This window comes from Sus scrofa, chromosome 16 (assembly GCF_000003025.6).
Source record: "Sus scrofa isolate TJ Tabasco breed Duroc chromosome 16, Sscrofa11.1, whole genome shotgun sequence".
Taxonomy (NCBI): domain Eukaryota; kingdom Metazoa; phylum Chordata; class Mammalia; order Artiodactyla; family Suidae; genus Sus; species Sus scrofa.
The window spans coordinates 63,145,674-63,157,898 of NC_010458.4; the positions used below are offsets into that span (position 1 = coordinate 63,145,674).

Sequence of the window (12,225 nt, forward strand, 5' to 3'; positions counted from 1 at the left end):
TTTTTTAAAATTACATCTGGACTCCAAGTCATCAGGGCTGCTGAAAAGAAGATCCCAGAGCCTTATTCAAGAGATTATGATTTAGCAGATCTGCGATAAGATCAAGGATCTTTCTTAACCAGCTTTCCAGATGGTTCCCATGGATTCTTTGGTCCTTTTACCTCATCCTATTTTTCCTTTACCCCAGTTTCCTCACTTATTTACATCCTATGCTATATATATATTTTCTAAGGTAATTCAAAACCTTTGAGTGGACCAGAATATAATGAAATTGACATGAAGTCACTGTAGTAATTCAGGGCCACCAAAAAGTTCCCCATAGGAATCTAAGTTAATATACATTTCTGGATGATAATTTAACTAGATTTATTTTAAAATTTAAGTAATCTTTTATTTCAAAATTTAATGTTTTATCCATATGATCAAGGCTGGAAAAATAATGAGTCCTAAAATGAAGTGTCACAGCCCCTTCCTACCTAATTACCTTAATAATTTCTGCTTTAACTTCCTAAGGTTCCACTCGTATCTCTCAGTAATAACGTTATACCAAATACATATGCCAGTTTTGATCTATCAGACAGCAATTATATATTGACTCCTCTAGATAACAGGCAAGGATTGAATTTATAAAACATCCTCTCCTCTCCTACTACTTCCAATTTTTGTTATAATACTACTAATTTTAGTCCCTCTATTGATTCTTTGCAGCCCTTTGGTTAAGGATTTTTTTCCCTCTAGGGGTTTATCACATGGAAAGAATCAGGGGTGTCCACAAAGTTTATAAGGTGTATAATCACAACACTCATAATACATTTTTTTCTTGGTTTTTCGTTTTGATTTTTTTTTTTTTTTTTTTTTTTAGGGCTGCACCCCTGAAGTATATAGAAGTTCCCAGGCTAGGGGTCCATTCAGAGTTACAGCTGCCGGCCCGCACCACAGCCAGAGCAACTTGGGATCCGAGCCGCATCTGTGACCTACACCACAGCTTACGGCAACACTGCATCCTTAACCCACTGAGTGAGGCCAGGGATGGAACCCACATCCTCATGGATACTACTCAGGTTCGTTTCTGCTACACCACAACGGGAACTCCTTGACATTTTTTTTTAAGCTTGAAGGGAAATGGAGCCCGACTATCAAATTTACATGCCACCTAAGTACACAAATTGAAGATTATATTTCCTACACAAAATTAAATTTTATCACTACTCTTCAAAATGCTTTATCAATAAATATAAATACATGCCTTCTTTAAAAATATAGTTAGAAAAATGAAACTCCTAATTTTTCCTAGTATAATCTAATATCAAGAGCAGTGGGGGAAGTTTCCAAAGCTAATACAGGAACAAATCTGGAAGAGTATTATGAAGTTTAATACGTATGCATAGCTACAGATAGGAAGGAAGTAGGGATGGGAGCAAGGGCATGCATGAAATCTGGGACCTAACAAGATCAGGATGAAATGCCAGAAGCAAATCACCTTTAATAGCCAGTCTTTCATTAGGTCCACTAGAATTTTCTAGGACTAAATTCACTAAGTTCTGCTTTGAAAAAAAAACCCCAAAAGGTACTTTAAAGGAAATGACTGAGTTTTTAATTCATTTTTCAAATTCTCCAACGGTTCAAATGAAAGAGATCACAGTATCTTCTCAAATGAAGAAGAAATTTAGATTTTATTTTTTAGTTTTAAAAATACCCCACAGTGGTACATATACTGGCACATGTTTTGGTTTATTTAGCTCCCAAGGATGATATAATTGTTTTTCTTACATTTCACAGTATAATTAAGATCACTGATAAACTGCAAAAAGGCATCAAGACAATATAAAGAAACCTTTATGACCAGTAGATGTCACTGTCAGCATATGACTGGTTGAAAGCAAACCCTCTCATTACAGATGTTGCCAAATATCTGATTTTAAACATCTCTAGAAAAGGGATTAATAGCTCAAATTAAAAATGCCCACCTGAGCCTCTGCTGGCACAAAACTTGTGACAACTTGGAGCCAATTACTACCAGACTGCAGGAAATCTGGGAAACAGAGTAAGAAAGAGAAGATATGAAGGGTATTTTACCTAAAACTGACTTAACATGTGGGTTGACATCTTGGCTGCTTTGATAAGCCACCAAAAGCCATTTTTAGTGGGTGGATAGGTCAACATTTTCACACAAGATCCAATGATAATCAAAACCAAGTAGACACAAGCTTTGAAAGGGTGAACTTTATGTGAGGTATATCTCATTTTTTTTAATAGGATATTTATGGTAGAGAGTCTTTCTAGCACTAAATTATATCAAAATAGTGTAAGCTTGGCTTTAATATCTACTAAGCATTTATAAAAGTCAAATTTGGAATTCCCATCATGGCTCAGTGGTTAACGAATACAACTAGGAACCATGAGGTTGCAGGTTCGATCCCTGGCCTCGCTCAGTGGGTTAAGGATCCAGCGTTGCTGTGAGCTGTGCTGTAGGTTGCAGACGTGGCTCTGATCCCGCATGGCTATGGCTATGGCGTAGGACAGCGGCTACAGCTCTGATTAGACCTCTAGCCTGGGAACCTCCATATGTTTCGGGAATGGCCCCAGAGAAGGCAAAAAAAAAAAAAAAAAAAATCAAATTTGAAGCTTCTGAAGGACTGTATAAGGTAACTGTTTAATTCATTGTATTTTTAGCTTTATCTTCTAAGAGTATCTTCTGAGAACCTAAGGTTTTTTCCCTTCTGTTTTACAAGGTTGCTCTAAGTCTTACTCTAATACAGAAATGGATTCAGCTACTTACTAGCAGACTAAACTCTATAGCCCTCAGCATATAGAAATCAAGAGGTCTGGCGAACCCTGCATCTCTTATTTTGGTCTGCTCAGCAATGATTCATTTATTCACTGGGTTTTTTTTCTTTCTGATGGCCGCACTCATAGCATATGGAAATTCCTGGCCAGGGACTGAATCTGAGCTGCAGCTTCAACCTACACCACAGCTACAGTGACACCAGATCCTTTAACCCACTGTGCATGGGAGGTGATCAAACCCATGCCTCTGCAGCAACCTGGGCCACTGCAGTCAGATTCTTAACCCACTGTACCACAGAGGGAACTCCTCGCTTGCTTCTTAATGGCACTCATTTTTCTTTAAGGAACTTCCTTACCCCACTGTCAGTTTTTATGGTCCCACCCTGGCTAATTAGAGTCAGCTCCATTTCTTTTGTTGGAATTAATGGGAAAGATGTTATGCTAGCTAAAATAGCAGGATATGAGTCTGGAGCTTCCAGTGATCAACTCTGTTGCCAGAGGGTGAAGCCAACAAAGACAAAACCAAAAAAGGAAGGAGACAGATTCCTTATGACATTGCTTTAGCACCTAAATGCAGTCATACTTTTTTACTTTTCAGTTATATAACAAATTCCCCCTTTTGCAGTTTCCTGTCACATGCAGCCAAGAGACCTACTTCATATACTCGGTTTCCAATCTTATTATGAATTGCTAAAGGGAAAGTTTTGACTCCAATAATTTTACTCTGTGATTTTGGACAACTCTCACCTGTTCTGGACCTCAGTTTTCTCCCCTATAAAATGAAACAGTTGAACAAGTGTTCCCTGGAGAAGCTTTGCATCTTTTTCTACAGAGGCCACATTTCATTCACTTAATTTTGGAATTTTGGTGATAGGACCTTTCCTAGACATAAACAGAAAAGACCCCCCCCCTTTTTTTTTTGCTTTGTTGTTGGTGGTGTCGTAATGGCATCAGCTTGGTTTCTGGAGCAACCACAGTTCCTATGTGTCATTTCCCTCTTGTAACAAAAGAACTAACCTATAATTCTGGAGACTTTCACCCTTTTTCAGGTTTACTTTTTTATTCTGGTCCTGACATTTATCCAGACTTTCAGGATTTCTTTATCCCCAATGTTGTATCATGAAAGGTCTCAAACATACCAAAAAGTTTTAATAATAATACAATGTACACCCATATGGCTATTTTCTAGATCCCAAAATTGTTAACATTTTGCCATAGCTAATCTATTTATATAAATGTATAGGTATTTATGTATCAAACAAGGTCAAATAAGAACAAAAACTGTACCAATTTTTAAATTATAAGAATCTACAACAGGAGTTCTCATCATGGCTCAGTGGTTAACGAATCCCACTAGGAACCATGAGGTTTCGGGTTCGATCCCTGGCCTCACTCAGTGGGCTAATGATCCGGTGTCGCTGTGAGCTGTGGTGTAGGTCACAGATGAGGCTCAGATCTGGCATTGCTGTGGCGTAGGCCGGCGGCTACAGTTCCAATTAGACCCCTAGCCTAGGAACCTTCATATGCCGAGGGTGCAGCCCTAAAAATACAAAAGACAAAAAAATAAAAAATAAAAACAGCCCTTGCCTGACCGGTATTATTGTCTTAAGAGCTCAAAAGTCTGAAGATGGGTGCCAGCCTACTGGTGCTGCCATCTCTGACCATGCATGATGAGGCTGGCTCTGGAGGTGTGAAAAAACTGAAAACTGATACTACTGGACTAACTCTCACTGCCAGGGAAATAGCAGCAGAAAGCAAAAGAGGAAGGATCGAGTCCCTGGTCCTTCCTGTAGATCTCCACCATGTCTCTGTATCCCTTATTTGCAGAGCCTAAGAGAAAACTAAGTGATAAAGAAATGTACTTTGTGGGGTTCCAGCCCCAGCATGACAAAGCAGATTACAGGAAGTATAGAACGGTGAGTTTGAAGCTAGAAGATGATAGCCTAGTCCTGCCCTTTGGCTATTCAGCATCCTTCTATCCATAACTGAATTTCTATACAATAGACATAGCTTTGTGCTTAAGATGAAACTATCCTCTGTACAAATAAGATGATCTTACCTTTTCTCCACAATAAGGAGACAAAAAGTTTCTACTCACTTCTCAAATTTCGTAGCAGTCCCATTAATTATTCTGTTGGCTAAAAACTAGCCCCAACAACTAAGTTTTGGGGTTTTTTGGGGGGGAGTTGGCAGGGTTGAGGGGTACAGAAGTCTCCAGGTATAAATAATCCATCTCACTGTTATAATAAACAGTAATGACAAACTGATACACACCACCCTGAAGCTCCTCAGGCACACAGTCATAAAGCAACACTACTTATCAGGACATGCCATGCCTCGATCAAGGCAATTTCGGGCCCACCGACATTAACCCTCATAGTACAAGCTAAAAATGGTCAGTAGCAGACGCAACTACCAATTCAGAAGAAACACTATTATGTCCCTTGGTGAAAGCATTCCTCCCTTGGGAACCAAGACTTCCTATATATCAGAATCACAGTCACAGCAATGGGAAGCAAAAATTCTGAATGTGTGAATTATTAGGTGCCCACCACTTGATTCCAAGATCAATGTATTCTGGCTTGGGGGGAAAAAAGAAAAGCATATTCATTGGTTACCAATTCAAAGCACATATTGTGTCCTATAAGACAGAACCTTATCTTTTAGGTTAACTTCTAGTTGCAAGTTAACTGAGTCTTACGTAGATCATCCTGTAATTCTAATAGACCAGGTGCTTCTGAGTGATGAAGTACATGACAAGACCAATAAATTCCACAGGCATCAGTCTGCTTCCACACTCTGCTATGAACTAAATGTTTGTGTCTGCCCCCAAATTCATATGGTGAAATCCTAACCCCTCAATGTGTGATATGTGAAGATATGGTCTTTGGGAGGTAATTAGGTTTAGATGAAGTCACAAGGGTTGGAGCCTGGCCCATTGGGATCAATGCTTTATAAAAAGCTTGACCTCTCTCTTTCTGGGGCACAAATAAGAGATCATGTGAGCACCCAGAAAGATGGCAGCCCCCTACAAGCCATGAAAAGAGGCCTCCTGGAAGCCACACCTTGATCTTAGACTGACGAGCCTCCAGAACTGAGAAGTTTCTGTTGTTAAGCCACCCAGTCTCTTTCATTTTCTTATGGCAGCCCAAGCCGACTAACACACACTCCTTAGCTACTGCTTGATAAGATGCTGTGTTACCATGCAGGATATCTTAACACTTAATAAGGCTGGCAGAAGTACTAAGGACAAAGCCACATCTAGATTATGTGTCTTTTTCAGTGAGGATAAATAGCTGCCCCTTTCATGATAGAAGGGGTCTAATGTAATAAACCTGCCACCAAGTTTCCATATTAGAGACTAAGTGCTGATCTCCGCTGTTGGCAGGTCCAGCACTCAGGTGGTCAGCCTTGGAGGGAAGTCCATGTTGAAGAATGGCTCCATCCTTGCCCACATAGCCATTCTTGTCCATGGGCCCATGGGCAATCATTAGGATGACTGGAGAAAGAGGCTACAAAGTACGTCATCTTGTTGTCTTGATTATTGAGAGCTTCCTCTTCACTAATTTAGGTTCAGCAAGGCCATCAGGAAGTCCTCAGGCTAAAGCTAGCTGTCACAGGAGACCCAAATATCCCAGGGATAGGCCTGCCTTAGTTTCCCTGCCACTCTCAGTCATTTGCTAGGAGCAGCCCGTGGGAAGCAGTGGTGAGCATCAGAGGGCAGCAGCTGGAGCTCTGGTTGTGTTCCCTATAGTTGTATGTCTGCAAAGTACATTCTCATGACTCAACAGAGTCCTTTGGTGAGCATTCACACAGAGCAAAATCATCTTCAATCTTCTGCCCATTGTGAGAGGTTCATCCATGTTATTTCATCCCCAGACCTTCTTGTCACTTGTCTTCTAAATCTTTACTTTCCAAGACCCTCACCATTCATCAAACCATGAATAATTGCCCTTGATTACTAGAGTTTAGATCCATACTTCTGGATAGTGCTCAGTTTAGACACAGTAGGCAACTAAATGTAGTGCTCAAAATTCTGAACCCTGGAAAGATTTCTCTTTAGTAAGATCTTTCAAAGACATACCTGATTGGGGTGTAATAGTGCAGGAATTTTTGTAGCAACCGGTTGATACTAGCATATTGGGCAGAATAAACTGTAAACCAAGCCTAAACTTCATCCTTATAATCAGCTAGTCATAACGAACTTCCCAGGCAGCCAAAATTACAGATTGAGGAAAAGCTACTCCTTGCACCAGGAGTAGCTCTCAGAGGAGTTGGCCCAGTTACTCAGGCAACTTGCTTATGTCTTCCAGATCCGCCTGAGCTCTATCCCTCAAAATAGACAAAACTGCAAAAAAAGGAATGGACTATTGCAACCTGCTCCAGACCACTAGCCTATCAGAAACTTCACCAAAGTAGATGAGTCCCTGGACTTTTATGGGGTTTATCTCCCACTCTCTGACTAACAAGAATTTTACCAAGGCACCTAAAGTACTTGCTACTACCTTCTTATATGATCTCATCAGTGAAGTAATTAGTGAAGTGGACAAGTTTGATGCTCTATAAAATGTCAAGATGATCAAGATCTCTGCAGATTAGATTATCACAGACATTAAGTTGAGGTAGCCCCAAGGCAGGTCTGTGAAGGCAATCTCTTGTTTCTGCAAGGTGAAAACCTGCTTATGGGGTTCACTGTAAATTGATATAGAGGGATGAGAAAAGCATTTGCCAGATCACTAATGGTACACGAGGTACCATGGGTTATGCTGATTCTCTCTCATAGAGATGCCACATCCAGAACAGTACTTGCAATGAGAGTCATTGCCTAATTAAGTTTATAACAATCCACAGTCATGCTCCAGATCCAACAACACTCTGCACAGGAAAAGCAGATGAAATTAAATGGGGATATGATAGATATTAACACTATAATAGTGACATTAATGTCTGTAATTTCCTCTAGGAATGTGGTATTGCTTTTAATTTACTACCCTGGTAGGGAAGGGAACTTTCAGGGACTTCTAACTTGGCCTGTTTTACCGTAATAGCTCTCATTCCATGGATCAGCAAACAAATCTGGGGATTCTGCCAGGAATAGATTATGTCTATTCTTATTAAACATTCAAGAACTATAGATATAACTACTGGATTCACAGACCTACTGGGCTCCTTTAACTTCAGCTTGGGCCAACACACCATTCATTACCTGACCACCACAAGCTCTCACTTTAACTGGTAGGCCATAGTAGTATTTTAGGGTCCCAGGAATTAGCATCAGTTCAGGGCCAGTGCCTATTAGTTAATCCCTAAAAGATCTTAGGATTTTCTTGTTTTGTAATACAAAGTCACTGCAGGTCTCTGGAGAAGCTGTGGAGGAAGTCTATAGCATCAACTTGTGACAGTTAAGGGAGTTAAGGGAACTCAGCATGTCCTTCAATCAAGAAGCCCTGGATCAGACAAGTGGTTTAGATCTGGAAAGTGGAGAAGAGGCTGTGACTCTCTCTGAAGTGACTTTAGTCAGATTTCTGGACACCAGATCCAGTGTTTTTCCTGTTAAAAAGATCAAGCCATGTTTTAGTAGACTGACTTTCTATTTGCATTCCTAGATCCACTGTAGCATTTAGCTACTGTATTAATCAGTGTTTTCCAAATAAAACAAATCAATAGGATCAATTAATTGATTATAAGGAATTGTTTCACATAATTATGAAGGCTGGCAAATCCGAACTCTGCTGGATGAGCCAGTGGGCCAGCAGGCCAGAACTCCAGGAGAGCCAATGCTGCTGTTCCAGTCCTGAAAGAGTCAGCTAGAGAACTCTCTCTTGCTTGGGGGAAGTTTGTTTTTTTCTTCCATTCTGGTTTCCAACTCACTGGATCAGGCCTACCCACATTTTGTAGTGCAATCTAGCTTTACTCAAAGTCCACCAATTTAAATGTTAATCTGATCCAAAAACATCCTCACAGAAACACCCAGAATAATGTTGGGCCAATTATCTGGGCACCTGGTGACCCAGGCAAATTAACACAAAAAATTAACCATCACAGCCACTATCTTTTTAATTTTTTTTTTCTGTTTTGGGTCACACCTGTGGTATATGGAAGTTTCCAGTCTAGGAGTCAAATTGGAGCTGCAGCTATAAGCCTATGCCACAAGCCACAGCACATCAGCAGGGATCAGAGCTGCATCTGTAACCTACACCACAGCTCACAGCAACACCAGATCTGTAACCCACTGAATGAGGCCAGGAAACAAACCCACATCTTCATGGGTACTAGCAGGATTCTTAACCTGCTGAGCCACAAGAGGAACTCCCATCACAGCTACTATCAACAATCCCTATGGGTCAAAATATTCTGATCACCCTTTTGTCTCTGCCTCACATTAAGGGCATCCACCTTCTCTTTCATGCTAAACACTACCACTTGGCCTCTGCTACACCAGAATCCTCTCAACCCCACTAAAATCAATGAACTCATCTCAGTGGCAGCATCTTCTACCATCATACAGCCTGTAGAGAATAGCCACCAAAGAGGTTTTCAAAGATATTGGTGGTCTCCTCACTAACGTATTGCTCAATACCTCAGAGAAGGAGAGTCCTGCAGGACTTTTTGAACTGTATAGTAGTGAGCGGCAGTGGGTAAAAGGAGTTCAAAGATCACACATGAGAGGTTTACCCAACATTTATATCTAAGTCTTTGAATCCCTTTCTCTACATTTTGCCAGGGAAGTTCTGGGATCTCAAACTCATTATATGTATACAGATCACTGTTTGGTCCAAGTTGCTATCATCCAAATAAGTAATTTTTTTTTGCACCCCCCTCCCTGAGGCATGTGGAGTTCCCAAGCCAAGGATCAGATCCAAGCTGTAGTTGCAACCTATGCCACAAGTGTGGTAATGCCAGATCCTTAACCCACTTTGCCAGGCTGAGGATTAAACCTGCATACTAGCACTCCAAAGACACTGCCCCCGCTACTGCACCACAGCAGGGACTCCAAGTAAATTCTTATATAAGCTGCTAACACATTAAATCCAGAATCCTGATAAGTACAGCCATATCAGTAAATTTGGCCTGTTACATTCTGCCTTCTTTAGTCTAACACTTAGAATTCCATTACCATATATATTTATCAGGTTCCTTCCTCTATAAATTAGAAAAATCTTGCAATTCTTTTGGATTACAGATTCTTTCCCTTAGGTTCAGCTTTGTACTTGTTCCTTTGGAATATGTTGGATCTAAACCTAGTTTTGGATCTAGTGGCAGCAAGGAGTAGTGGAGCAGGTCTTGAAGAGGACAAACATCTCCTTGAAAGTCACCTGCTTCAAATATGGTTAGTACTACAAGGTTATCAAGCAAAAGAAGCCTAATCTTGGACACAGAAGGTGAAGGTAAGGAAGGCTCTCAGTGATTTAGAAGTTAAGATTCTCAGATTCATCTGAGATGAATTTGGACATCCTCATTCTAAGTCCTGGGGATAATTTCCCAAGTCTTGATCCTAACTTTCACTGAAAGATGTAGGCTATACATGCAATTTACATTTAATTCTGCAGACCTCACCAGTAAATACTGTGACTGAATTTGCAGCTACAAGAGATTTGGTATTTCTTTTTAGGGCTGCTATAGAATTTCTCTAGTTCTCTGACCTGTACTTGAGCTGAGATATTAAAGGGCTGTTTTTTCTTTCTATAAGCACTCCAGAGCACTCTGGAGGAGGCATCCCACCACCATGGGCCTTGTAATCATCATTATTCCCAGTAGTCACTTGGTCCTCCAGGGAACCTGATTCAGGAGGTTCTTTATCACAATGATTAAATAATCGTGATAATTATTTAATCACAACCAATAATCTGATTAGTCAGGGCAACTCCAGGTCATGGGTTACCAGCATCTCATTTCCATGACAAGGAGCTCAACACGCATTCAAGTCTAAAGACAAACCCAAACACCTAAGAAAAAGGTCTATTTCATGAGACTTCTACTTTCAATTTCTGTATCAGTCAGGGTTCAGCCAGGAGACACAAACTCCACCAGTTACTTTTGCAAAGAAAATTTAACTTAAAGAATTAACTCAGCCATTAAAAAGAACAAAATAATGGTATCTGCAGCAACATGGATGGAACTAGAGCCTCTCATACTAAGTGAAGTAAGTCAGAAAGAAAAAGACAAATACCATATGATATCACTTATATCTGGAATCTAATACACAGCACAAATAAACCTTTCTACAGAAAAAAAAAAAAAACTCATGGACTTGGAGAACAGACTTGTGGTTGCCAAGAGTGGAGGCAGTGGGATTTACTGGGCATCTGGGGTTGACAGATGAAAACTATTGCATTTGGAAGGGATAAGCAATGAGATCCTGCTGTATAGCACTGGGAACTGTATCTAGTCACTTGTGATGGAGCATGATGGAGGATAATGTGAGAAAAAGAATGTATATATGTATGTGTGACTGGGTCACCTTGCTGTACAGTAGAAAACTGACAGAACACTCTGAAACAACTATAACGGAAAAAATAAAAATCATTTAAAAACAAAGAATTATTAACCAGGCACTGGAGAACTGGAAAGGTAAAAGGAATACTGCAGTAAACACAGAAATCAGTTACCATCCCTAAAGTTGGGAGAACTAGGAGAGGAGCTCACTGGGACTAAAAGAACTTAGAAGACTGAACAAAGGTCCCACGGAGCTTCAGCTGGAAGGCATCTGCCAGCTGATAACAGGTATGTCTAAAGAAGCATAAGGAGGCTGGTCCTGAGACTGTGTTAAAAAATGTAAACTTAAACCAGCTGCTCCTCCAGGAAATAACCATCATTCCTAGGTAAGGAACTGTTGCCTGAGGGAGGCTGAGAGTAACAGGAAGCAAAACAGAAAGAAGCCTGGGGAGGAAATGTGGGGGGAAGGGATAAATCAGGAGTCTGGGATTAATTAACATATACACATTACTAGGTATAAAATAGATAATCAACAAGGACCTACTGTATAACACAGGAAAATCTACTCAATATTCTGTAATAACTGATACAAGAAAAGACTCTGGAAAAGAATGGATATATGTACATGTGTAATTGATTCACTTTGCTGTATACCTAAAACTAACGCAACATTGTAAATCAACTATACTCCAAAATAAAATAAAAACTAATGAAAAAAATAAAAATAAAGAAGCAAGCTCCTAGCAGTTCCTCTGACTTCCAGTCTCCTTCTAGTGCCCCTCACTGGCAGTCTAGCAGAAGGCCCACTGGCAAAGGAGAAACGTGATTTGCAAAGTCCCAGCCCTGACATCACATAGCTGTGTTTGAGGCCAAGACTACAGCTTAGCACTCTGTGTGTATTTGCGGGGGCGGGGAATGAATGTTTGAAGGTGTATGTGAGTGTTTGTGTGTTCGTGTGTGTTTTCTGAGCCACTTTTAAAGTAAGTTCCCAACATCATGTTT

At 40.4% G+C, this 12,225-nt stretch overlaps 1 long non-coding RNA gene across 1 annotated transcript in view; it reads right to left on the minus strand.

Moving 5' to 3' along the window:
* The window catches only part of LOC102168193, a 48,786-nt gene that overhangs the window by 12,331 nt on the left and 24,230 nt on the right, over positions 1 to 12,225 (minus strand). The gene's annotated exons all lie outside the window — the stretch shown is intronic.